We start from the raw sequence: 11,396 nt of genomic DNA on the forward strand, positions 1-11,396 counted from the left end.
ATTTGGGGAAGTGCATTCTATTCGGCCAATAAACCATATAAATTCCTTATTGGTCACAGACCGTTCAACCAATTTTTAATTGGATTTGGAAATCTTGTTGTCAAATGAAGCATAAGGTGTTCTTCTGGCTCTTGCTTAAAAACAGACTGAACACAAGGGAAATTCTTCATCGGAAAAATATGTATCTCCCTTCTTATATCTGTGACATTTGCCTTTGCCAAATTTAGGAGAGTAATTTGCATCTTTTTGCCCATTGTAATTTTGCTAGAAATTGTTGGACTCTTCTTCATCTTCCAGTGAACAATGGCCTTGGCTTGATCGTAATTTTCAATCGTTTTAGAAGACATCTGGCCATTCCTTTTGCTATGGAGGTTATTATTTTAATGTGCTGCAGTGTTTCGACGGTCCGAAATGATTGGATCTTTAATGATGCTTCTCCTTCTGTTCATAAAGTTGGGAATTGTTTAAAAAAGAAATTTGCTCTGGTTATCCACAGAGCCAAAGCTGCAAATGTTAACCTTATGTCCGAATGGCTTGCTTCTTTAGAATAACATGTATAGGTCTTTTTCTTGTTTTTGGTTTGTTTTTTTGGTTTTTAATATATATAATTAGTAGGGAATGATCCTACTGTTTTATAAAAAAAAAAGAATGTATCAAATCTACAACAATTACAAAACGTGATAAGGGCCAACGTGATCCGTTGTATCGAGCATGTGCAGCTAATTGGCTATATGATGTGAGAGGTGTTGTCAAACATAATACCAAAAGCAATGAAGCACTAATCAGTAATATTGTGGCAACGACGTCCGACAAGTACAAAAAAATTGGACGCCTTACTACCACTTTGTTCCTTCTCTACACGCTCATCATTGCTTCACCGTCTGTGCTATGTCGTTGTATGATAACTCTGCCTCTTTGTCCCCTGCTTCCATGTGCATGGATGCAAAATTTTAGAAGTATGAGGAGGCAGCCATTAACACGGATTTGAACCACACCAACAATGTGGAGACGCTAGTGCTGCAGGAGATCGTCTTGCCCTCTAGGCCCTGGAGGCACCCTATGTCGGTTAGGCAAAGCCGTCAGTGAGCCACCAATGGGGACCGAATCTGCAGGGTATCGACTTCTATGGCGATGAATGGATGCAGCATGTACATAAAAAATTAGTTGCATCAACGTTATCTATTTGTTGCATGATCTACTCTGACTTGTTGTGCCTTTCTTTACATTTAAAGCGCATATGTTTTGTTTGTTGCATCTTCATTTATAAAAGTTTACAACTGTCCAATGTGATGATGATAATCTCGATTTTACGGTGTGTTCCAACTCCTGAAAATTATTTATTTGCGATTTGGACCAATTTCTAGCAATAACAATGTTCTATGCTTTTCAGTGAGAAATACGAATATTTTTATGTTTATATTTATTTATGCATTTTTTTACCGGATAATTTCAATTGTTGCATAAACTACAAGTATGTTGCCCCTATTTAAGCAGCCTAATTTGGCTGACCTATAAGTAGAAATTCTAGTTTAAGTTTAAATAATTTAGTTAAAAACAGCTTTTCTAGTTAAGTATTTGGATTTTGAGGTTCACGATTTAGTAACTAGATAACCAAACAACCCTTGAGTAGTATTAAGCATGAAACTAATAACGAGAAGAAACCTGCAAGAGTGGGGAAAGAATCGAATAAAGAAACAAGTGTGGCCCCACATAAAACAAGATGACAGGTGCTAGTTACTTTTATCTAGCAAACGTTCTCCCAAAACGAAGGCATTCACCAAGAAAGCGGAAAAAAAACTTTTCTACAGTTTCTGTTTTTCTTTTTTCTGGTCGCCCATGCTTCACCAACATGATTAACTTATGGTAACCAAAATTAGGCATAAAATATGGTGAAAATATTTTTTTTGGAATAATTATGTCTCGATCGGACATGATTAATATCTTTCATTAAACATTGTCTTGTCCTTACACATTAGGCCTAACGTTAGACAAGCATTCTTTCACTTGAACTCAAATAAAAGTCTCTATAATTTATAAAGAAACAATATGATGCATATATCAAGAGTATCTATAAAAATATTACAAAGTAAACCTTAGATATTTGCAGAGATTTTCTAGAATAACGACAAATTACACATGTCTAAAGTTTCTATTGAATAATTGGATTGCAACTTTTCCATGTGGCAATGTTTCAACTGTAAAAAAGAAAAACATAAATAGGCTGGCAACTACGCATGCTTTGTGTGCTAAAAAATATGTGGGTTAGTGGTCACTTTATGGTTGATATATTGGAGATGTTAGCATGAGCAAAAGAAATTATATATCTTGATCACCTACTAACTATAATTGTTTTTCTTCATCACACACATCCACCCACTATGCATGTGTATGTATATTCCCAGTTTTAGAACATCATTACAATACACATGAAAATGTCATAAAAATATTAAAGCACAAGTCTATGTAATATGCAACAAGAAGCAAAGCACACAACCGGATCAGGGGAAGATTATCATAATTTTATCTGCAATCTTGTGTTGATTATGGCTTTCCTCCATGTCTTGTAGCTTCTTAATTGTGAATATCAAGACATTTCTTGTCAATGTTTAAACAATAAACTAACCAATGTTAATATGTAGAGAGGGTAGAAATATCTGCAATAAGGACCAAAAAGCTATATTAAACATTTGCTACAAAAATCTGTAAAGACAATTGTTGTCACATTCGTATCTAGGATAATTCTGTATCAGGAAGATTTCTCCTTTGTATCTAGGATCATATGACAAGGTTATTGGAAAAATAATAATAAGAGCATTCTCTGACATGTTTTTCATGGGTGAAACTATTCTTGAGATCATGTCCAATGAATAAGAATTATATACTCTAACTTGTTGAAGATGTTTCTACAGTTCACATTAACAAGAAATGAGTTGTTGCATTAACGTTAAAAAAATAACTACCTATGATACAGAGTTTTGCAAAGAGCAAATTTCACAAAACTACATTTATTCATACCTTTGTAACGCAAAACTACAACTTCTGAGATATATTTCATAAAACTACAACTTCTGGTGTCCTTAATAATGCAAAATTATAACTTTTTTGCATAGTCGCACTCATCAACCATATATTTTCAGCATAATAGTGGAATCAAGTAATATGTAGATAACAGGTGGGATCAGACCAAAAAATAGTTTTGCGTTACTAAGGGCATAAATAGTTGTAGTTTTATGAAATAAATCTCAGAAGTTGTAGTTTTGCGTTACAAAGGTACGAATAATTGTAGTTTTGTAAAATTTACTCTTTGCAAAACTATGTATCATAGGTAGTTATTTTTTAACGTTAATTTATTTGCAATAACTTTAGGCATTTCAATATTTGCAAGAGATTTACCACACTTTCTGAGCGTAGAGAGGCAAAGGAAGAGAACGAGGGATAGTAAAGACTATACATGAGCATTTTGCGGCCCAGTCCAGCAAAAAGCTCAGTTTGTTTCAGACCGAAAATCTATGGCCAGGCCCACTCAGTTATACTATCGTTCCCTTAAAAAAAGGGGGGCTGGGTCGCTCGGTCATTTTTACATGTGAAAATAATTTAAATTAATGTTTTGAGACGGGCACAGTTTGTTTTGGGCTCGGCAAGTGCTGCATAGGCCTTGCCCTAAAAGATCATCGGGTCTAATATCTTAAATCTTTTTAGGCGGGATCAAGCTGGACATGTTTTGCTCAGGTCTAATAAAGACCCACGAGTACTGGTCGTACAAGTAGGTATAAGGTCAACTCCACCAGATACCTAAAATCAATTCTAATAGCTAAATTTTGGATACATGAGTCGAAAAACTCTTCCAACAAAAACCCAAAAACGTTCTAAAAAATAGCTACGCCCAAAAATGCCTCCGAACTCGCAAGATGTAGCGAACCCTGATCGAACTCCCAGTCGACGAAATCCTGGATCCCGCCCTCTTCCCACGTTTCACGCGCCTCCTTCGCGCATCGCCGTTGGTTCCCGTGTCGCCCGCAGCAGAACGCTCGCCAGTGGTGTGGTTGCTTCGCGCGCCCCCGGTAGCCCGGCAAGGGCGTCGTTTGGCGGTCGGCTGCGGCCGCCTGCAGCGCTTGTCGGGTGAGGGCGGCGAAAAGATCAGCTCGAAAGAGGCGACGACTTCCCTTTGCTTCATGTGCAATTATTGTGGTTCCTTAGAGTCCATGGACAATGACTACGTCACCAGCATGTTGATGGGCATCACCGCCTCTGCTCCGGGGCTCCACTTCAACATGTTGGATGGCGGGTTCTTGGAGATGCTCTGCGGCAGCAGTGGTGCCGACCTATTCGGGGTGCACAGGTCCTCAGAGGGGTCGTCGGTGTCCGACCCGGCGTGGGTGCGCGAGGGATAGCGGCAATGCCAGGAAGAGGAAGGCACCCGTAGGAGCGTGGCGGGAAGTGTGATGAGGCCTGCTTGGGCAAGGTGGAGGGGGGAACGAGCAGCGCGGAGAGGGTTCCACCATGATCTAGCTTTCTAGTTCGTGATGTGTTGGTCTCATTCTGAATTTTGGTTTGGTAGGTGGAGAGGCAAAGGGGTCGGATGGGAAAAGCTGCAAAGTGGGCAGCGATGAGAGCCTGGTGAAGCTAAAGGTGGAGGAGGCGACGTCGAGAGACGACTTGTTTCCTGCATTCAATCGCTATAGCAGCAAGTTGAGGTGAGAATGCCACTTACATTTGGTTGCGTCACACGGTTGTAGCTCAAAATTCTGATCCTTTTTTCTATTTTTTACACTTTTAGTTCTTGTCCATGAAGCTCACGACCGTGAATCTGCAACTTGACTTCAGCAACCTGCCTATACTCCTACACAAAGATGTGAACTTGAATTATCTCATTTCTGGTGCTCCAGATTTATGAAACAATCCGCCCCTAACATGTTATTTCCTTGGTAATAATCAGTGCTCTCTAAGTCTATTAGACACAGCTCTACCCCACACAACCAACCCACAATTTGCTTTTCAGAAGCAGGTGACTAATTGTCGATATGGTGCGATTGATGCAGGTCAGTTACAAACTGATCATACAAAGATCAAGTTCTAATCCCTGGTAATTTCCAGTGTTGATATTTTTGTATATATGGAGTATGAAGACATGTGGCAAGTGGAGTCCTACGCTGACTGTCATTAGACTTTAGGCCTGAGAATGATTAATTTCATGATATGCTAGATGTATGACGGCTTGATTCTTCTCATAGAGATCATATCGATCTCGCAAAATTAAAATAGATTGTGTAATAGATATGGTGCAAATATTATAAGCACCATCTTCTAAAATTCTAATATATAAGATTTGGATGGTATTGGAATGATACCATGGTGCAAATCCTATAGATTGCTATAGGTCGTAAATATTTTACCATAGTGTGCGGGTGTTGTAATTCCATTTACTCTAGTTACGATGCTTATGCCTAAGTTGTAACATTGTTATCATGAGTTGAATGATAACTGTGGTCACAGTGCACCTGCCAGTATCATAACTAGAGTTACACTACCGATGCCCGAGTTGTAACTATTGTTACCATGACTTGAATGTTAACTGTGGTCACAGTGCACCTGCTAGTGTCGTAACTAGAGTTACATTGTTTATACCCGAGTTGTAACTATTATTATTGTCGAGGGTGAATCCCTGACAATGCTTCCTAGATATGTTGGACAGTGGGTGCGTGATCGGCGTTCCGAGTGTGCCTCTGGAATGTGTGTGTATTTGTTGCTCAAGAACACCAGAGTTATCCAGGTTCAGACCCCTCGTAGGGTAATAGCCCTGCATCCTATGTATTCTTCTCTTCCCTTCTCCTCGTTTACAGTAGATATTCCCCATTTATATTTCAGAGGGGTAGAAGTCTTACAGGTGGGCCCAACAAAAAGATCCATGCCTACCTAAAAAATCGATATAAATAACCATTACAAGTATACATACACTGTGCCTGCCTTAGGTCCCTGTGGCACATGTCTCGTTCATCGGCCGCACCCCTGTTTGTTGCGCCCGAAGGGCCTAACTTGCCCTGTCCTGTCGTAGGTTTCCCACGCGCGCCTGTCATGCCCCCTGTCACATCTGCGACCCCGTCCCGCAACAATTAATGTTTGTTGGACATGATACGATAACTCTGTGCCGGCCATGCCACCTCAGCCAGAGTGAACTACTAGGGAAGAAAAACGGCATGAGTAGCGGCATTAAATGAGATTTGACTGGCCTAGACGAGTACCTGCCCCGCGACCAGTAAGGACTGGTCGCGGGGAATCCTGCAAAGGCCATGGTCGTGGTCACGCTGGCGTCGACTGGTCGCGTGGGGGTCATGGGCCAAAGAACGAAAGTGGATACTGCCAAAACTAGAGCGGGGGAGAAGCTACTCGCGGTGCAGAGGGATTAGAGCGGGTGACTCGAGAAATTCTACGACCGCATTCGTCGTTGTCTGGAGGATCTATTGACGGTGTAGAAATACGTAGAGCAGATGACCAAGGAGAGCGATGAGTGGCGAGTGATATTCTATGACCATCTTAGACAAGCCTTTACCCCCTTAGACTCTTTGCTTCGGTCCGCCGGTGTTCAGGTTCGCCTGACACCTGGGAACACTGTGACTGGTCACATTGAGTGGTTTCTGGCTGCCTCCGAGGAGATAGGTGGCCTCGAGCAGAGGATTTGCGAGGCCATCAGTGACCACCTTTTTGAGGTCGGGGTCTCCGGCTCCTACCTTTCCCTCGCCTACGTCCGCGACCAATTCCCTGACCTGGACCTCTTGCCGGTACTCGGTGCCGGTTTTGAAGGCCCTCGGATGACCACAGAGGAGCTCGACACCTGTGCCGACTCATTTTTGTATGCCGTTCGTTCCTGCCTTTGGATCGTCCAGTTCGACCCACTTAAGGGTATCTTTGGGTCCTAGGAGTATTGTCTCAAGGTTGTCTAGAGCCAATCCCCGGGTCTCATTCGAGTGGTCGCTTTGTAATGAAGGATGCTTGTCTTTATGTGGGTTTTTTCTGTGCGTGGGCAGCGAGCAACCTCGGAATGCTCGTATTGCCTAGGGAGGATCGCGTCGACCCGCTCGCTAGCTAGGTCTCGGCACTAAGGATGACCTTTAGCCCAGCAAGCCTTTCGGTGGTGACCCGAGCTCAACTCGAGCTAGGGATTGTGGCATTGTGGTTGTTAATCCTCGGGTGCCATCCCCCTAGCAGCGTGCATGCGGTCAATTTTGGATCTCGTCCCATCAACATGAGCGAGTGGGCTAAACAGACCTTGCTGCAAGAAAACAAATCACATATCCTAATAGTTCTAACCCCTGACTATCAGGTCGGCGGAAGAAACTGTCGACCAAGTGGTCAAGTTCTTGAAACGAAAAATACTTATAATTTGGTGGGAGATCACATTTGTTTGTGAAGTCCTGCAACACAAAAAGCTTGGTTTCTTGGATTTGAAACACTTACAAGTCATGTCCATGCTCGTTCGGAAGGTCCTGCAAAATAGAAAAATAGTCTCATCGCCGAGCAATCTCATACACAGGACCGGTGTTTCACGGGTTGTGTAATTTGCAGCCGACCACCCTGGCTAACATGACCCCATCAGGCCAGGGAACTATAGGTGGCTTTGGAGCACCCCTACATCCCCGGGAGGAGCCTATTATGACCTACCTAGCCTTGGACTGAACCCAGGTCAAGGTCTCCCATGACCAGTGCCCTTCCCGCGCCTAGTTGTCGCGGCGGCCCCTGAGGCCTTGTTGGGACCAGGCTGCTCGAGACTTAGAGCACGTTCGCAGAACTCTTCGCCCGGGTTTTATCTTCGTCCTCACCCGGCCACTTGGTCAGGCCCGGATGGCTGGCCGTTCGAGGAGACCAACATGTGATACCCAACTGGCGAATCGAGTTCCGTTGTCCGTATTTATGTGACTTGGATTGCCAAGCCGCACTACTAGTGCTCGTATGGACCTTAATCGATGTTGTGGTGGTGATCTCCCTAACGGGCTCGGGTTCGATCCACTTTGTGTACTTGTCGACTGCCACGTGTAGGAATTTAAAACCGCCTGGGGCTTTAAGGAATGGTCCTACAATGTCAAGACCCCAGATAGCGAAAGGCCGAGAGAGTGGTATAGTTTGCAGTGTCTGGGCTGGTAGGTTAGCATTTTGGCCGTGGTACTGGCATGACTCGCACCTTTTTCACTTGCTCGCAAGCATTCTGGAGGGTGGTGTGAGGTTCGGCCTCCATGTATGTCTCCGAGGATGTTAGGGAACACTGTGCTTCCCCCTCCCCATCCTGAGCGATGTATTTCAGTCAAGAGTCGTTGCTCCCTTGGTGGTAGAGGTGTCCCTCTACCAAGGACGATTCTCACGGTCTACCCGTGTGACCCTTTCTGCTGACACATCGTCATCAGGGGCTGCTTGATTCTAAAGGTAGTCCAAGATCTGATCCATCTAGACCGTACCCGAATTAAGAAGGGTGACCACATGATGGCCACTCGAGGTTAACGGCACCGGGGGAGGCATTGCCTCCAAAGGTGTTGCCTCTGGTTTTTCGTTTCCTAGCGGAGCATCCCTTCCACATTGGTCCGAGACCACGGTGGGTGATTGTGTGAATCTTTTTCCCAAAGACTCTGACCGGGGCGGGTTCGCAAGAAGAGGCCAGACGGACCAGCCCATCGACCAAGGAAGTAGTCCTTGTGAGGGATGTTCGTGACTTCCTGGTCGATGGCGCGTCACTCTAGCTTTCTTACTTCGGGGTGGTATGTCGCCATCGTCTGGTCCGAGCATTGAAAAACCCTTTGGCTCTAGGGTCACACCCAGTAGAAAGTTCCTCATCGCTAATAGGTGTTACTCCCTCCACACGGGTGTTGCTCGCATTCCAGATAAGAGGCCCTCATACTCCGCAATGTTATTACTAATTGGAAAAACACAATTGAACCATGTACCTGACGATGCAGGGTCTTGTGCTCATTCGTTCTTGGTCGGTGGAAGCGCGCCTCGCTTAGGGACCAGTACTGCGCCCGTGGCGCCTTGAAATCCTGCAAGGTAGGACAAAGATTCCCCCTTCCTATCGATGGGTGGTCAGTATCGGGGGAGGAGAGGGTTACCTTTCTTAGGTCCTGGTATCCAATGGGAAGTGGTTGTTACCCATGTCAGAAGTGCAGAGTGTGGACCCCTCTGTTCGTCCTCAGGTTGAACCTGCTCGAAGAAACAACACACCTGATTAGTTTCTAGGTACTCTTTTACCTGATCGGATCATACCTGGTTGATGGTTTTGGTTTGCGCCACAGGGTTGGGTGTTGACCGTCCTGATGCGTTGAGCGCTCCTCCGAGTAGGGATGCCGTTGATGAGACTGGTTCCCCCGGGACTTGCGGTCTGTGAGCCCCCATCGGCGCCGGGAACATAGATGCCTCTGCTGCTCTTCATCGAACCCCAAGACCTTCAGATCCTAATCCAATGTCCTGACTCTGAAACATATCGGGTTTGTATGGGTCGTATCCCATGAAGAACACCTCACAGCGACTCGGATCCTCCGAGCGAGACTCGTCGGCCGTCGAGGATTCGAACATGGATAGCCCAAAAGAAATTAACGTCACTTACCAGAACTCGAAAACGCGCCCCCTACCTGGCGCGCCAAATGTCGAGTGTAAATCCCTGACAATAATTCCGGGGTATGCTGGATAGTGGGTGCGTGATTGGCGTTCTAGGTGTGCCTATAGAATGTGTGTGTTTGTTGCTCAAGAACACCAGAGTTTCCAGGTTCAGGCCCCCTGTGGAATAATAGCACTACATCCTGTGTATTCTTTTCTTCCCTTCTCCTCGTTTACAGAAGATATTCCCCCTTTATATTCCAGATGGGTAGAAGTCTTACAGGTGGGCCCAACAAAAAGACCCATGCCTGCCTAGAAAATCGATATAAATAATCATTACAAGTATACATGAGTTGTGCCTGCCCTGGGTCCCTGTAGCGCCCGTCCTGTCCATCGGCCGCACCCCCGTTTGTTGCGCCCGAAGCACCCGACCTGCCATGTCCTATCGCAGGTTTCCCACATGCGCTTGCCGCGCCCACTTTCACGTCTGTGAGCCCATCCCGCAACAATTAATGTTTGCGGAACAGGATACGGTAACTCTGCGCCGGCCATGCCGCCTCAGCGGGAGTGAACTGCCTGGGGAAGGAAAACGGCATGAGTAGCGGTATTAAATGAGGTTTGACTGGCCTAGACGGGTACCTGCCCCACGACCAGTAATGACTGGTCGCGGGGAATCCTGCGAAGGCCATGGTCGTGGTCACGCTGGCGTCGACTGGTCGCGCGGGGGTCATGGGCCAAAGAACGAAAGTGGATACTGTTAAAACTGACCGTTGCAACCCATCCCGGTGGGGGACCCTTATATTGTTTACATCGACAGTTACCATGACTTCAATGGTAACTGTCGTTGATATTTATATGTTTAAAAATAGTTGTTAAAAATATTATGATTTGAATTGTAGTTATTTAAAAATATAGCTGTTGGGATATGAAGAGTTAGATATTAGGAGTCTGTTAAAGAGTACGATGATATTGAGAGAGAATCTTATTGGAAAGACTCCCTAGAGTTTTTGGAAGTGACTTTTTAGAGCCTGTTAGAGATACCCTAACTAGCATTGTAGCTACCAGTATTCGTATATTGTTTTGTCATTTTTCGTTTGATTTAGCTAGTACCTATTAACAAATGTTGTAAAAAATAAGAATTAAGGAAATTGAGAGGAAAGTTTGAGAAAATTTTGAACTAGAACTCATCAGTAGTGATTTTGACATGTGATTGACTGGGAAATGATCAAGCTAGGTTGTAGTCGGCAAAAAAATTAGCCAAATTCAGTTTTTGAGTTTAAACTTGATAAATGATAAAAGAAAGTTGCAGGCGGTAACGGGTATCTCTAGGGTACGGTATACTTTTTTCCGCAAATGGTTCTGTAATCCTCTACATATATTTTGGTAAAATATATCGGATAACCCCACTTATCCAAACTCGGTTTTAGACATGATCTGAATAGTGGCCTGTGATTTTCAGACTTTTTCGTAGAATGGAGTTTGATTAAAAGTATAGTTCTTTCATCTTTGGCACATTTTTTTGTCGATTTGTAGCTATCTAGAAATTCCAATATGTACCTTGTTGTTCGGCCCATCATATTAGGCCATTCCTTTACACGGATATAAGAACGTTAATCATAGTCTGACTTTAACTAAAATTGTATCTGTCTGAAAATTTTGCCAAAATATTGAATGTGCAGTTTTGCTATAATTATAGTTTTATGAAATTTATTCATATATTTAAGAAAAGATTGTGTGTATACCACTGGGAGTTGTTTTTTTTTTGCGAAATCATTGGGAGTTGCTCTTGTGCCATCTCAAACTCAATATTTGTTTTTTATGAT

At 44.0% G+C, this 11,396-nt stretch overlaps 1 pseudogene; it reads left to right on the top strand.

Annotated features, from left to right (window-relative positions):
- Nucleotides 1-4,202: 4,202 nt before the first annotated feature.
- On the top strand, nt 4,203-4,790 carry LOC133923168 (uncharacterized; annotated as a pseudogene).
- Nucleotides 4,791-11,396: the final 6,606 nt, after the last annotated feature.

Source organism: Phragmites australis, chromosome 6, assembly GCF_958298935.1.
Source record: "Phragmites australis chromosome 6, lpPhrAust1.1, whole genome shotgun sequence".
Lineage (NCBI taxonomy): Eukaryota > Viridiplantae > Streptophyta > Magnoliopsida > Poales > Poaceae > Phragmites > Phragmites australis.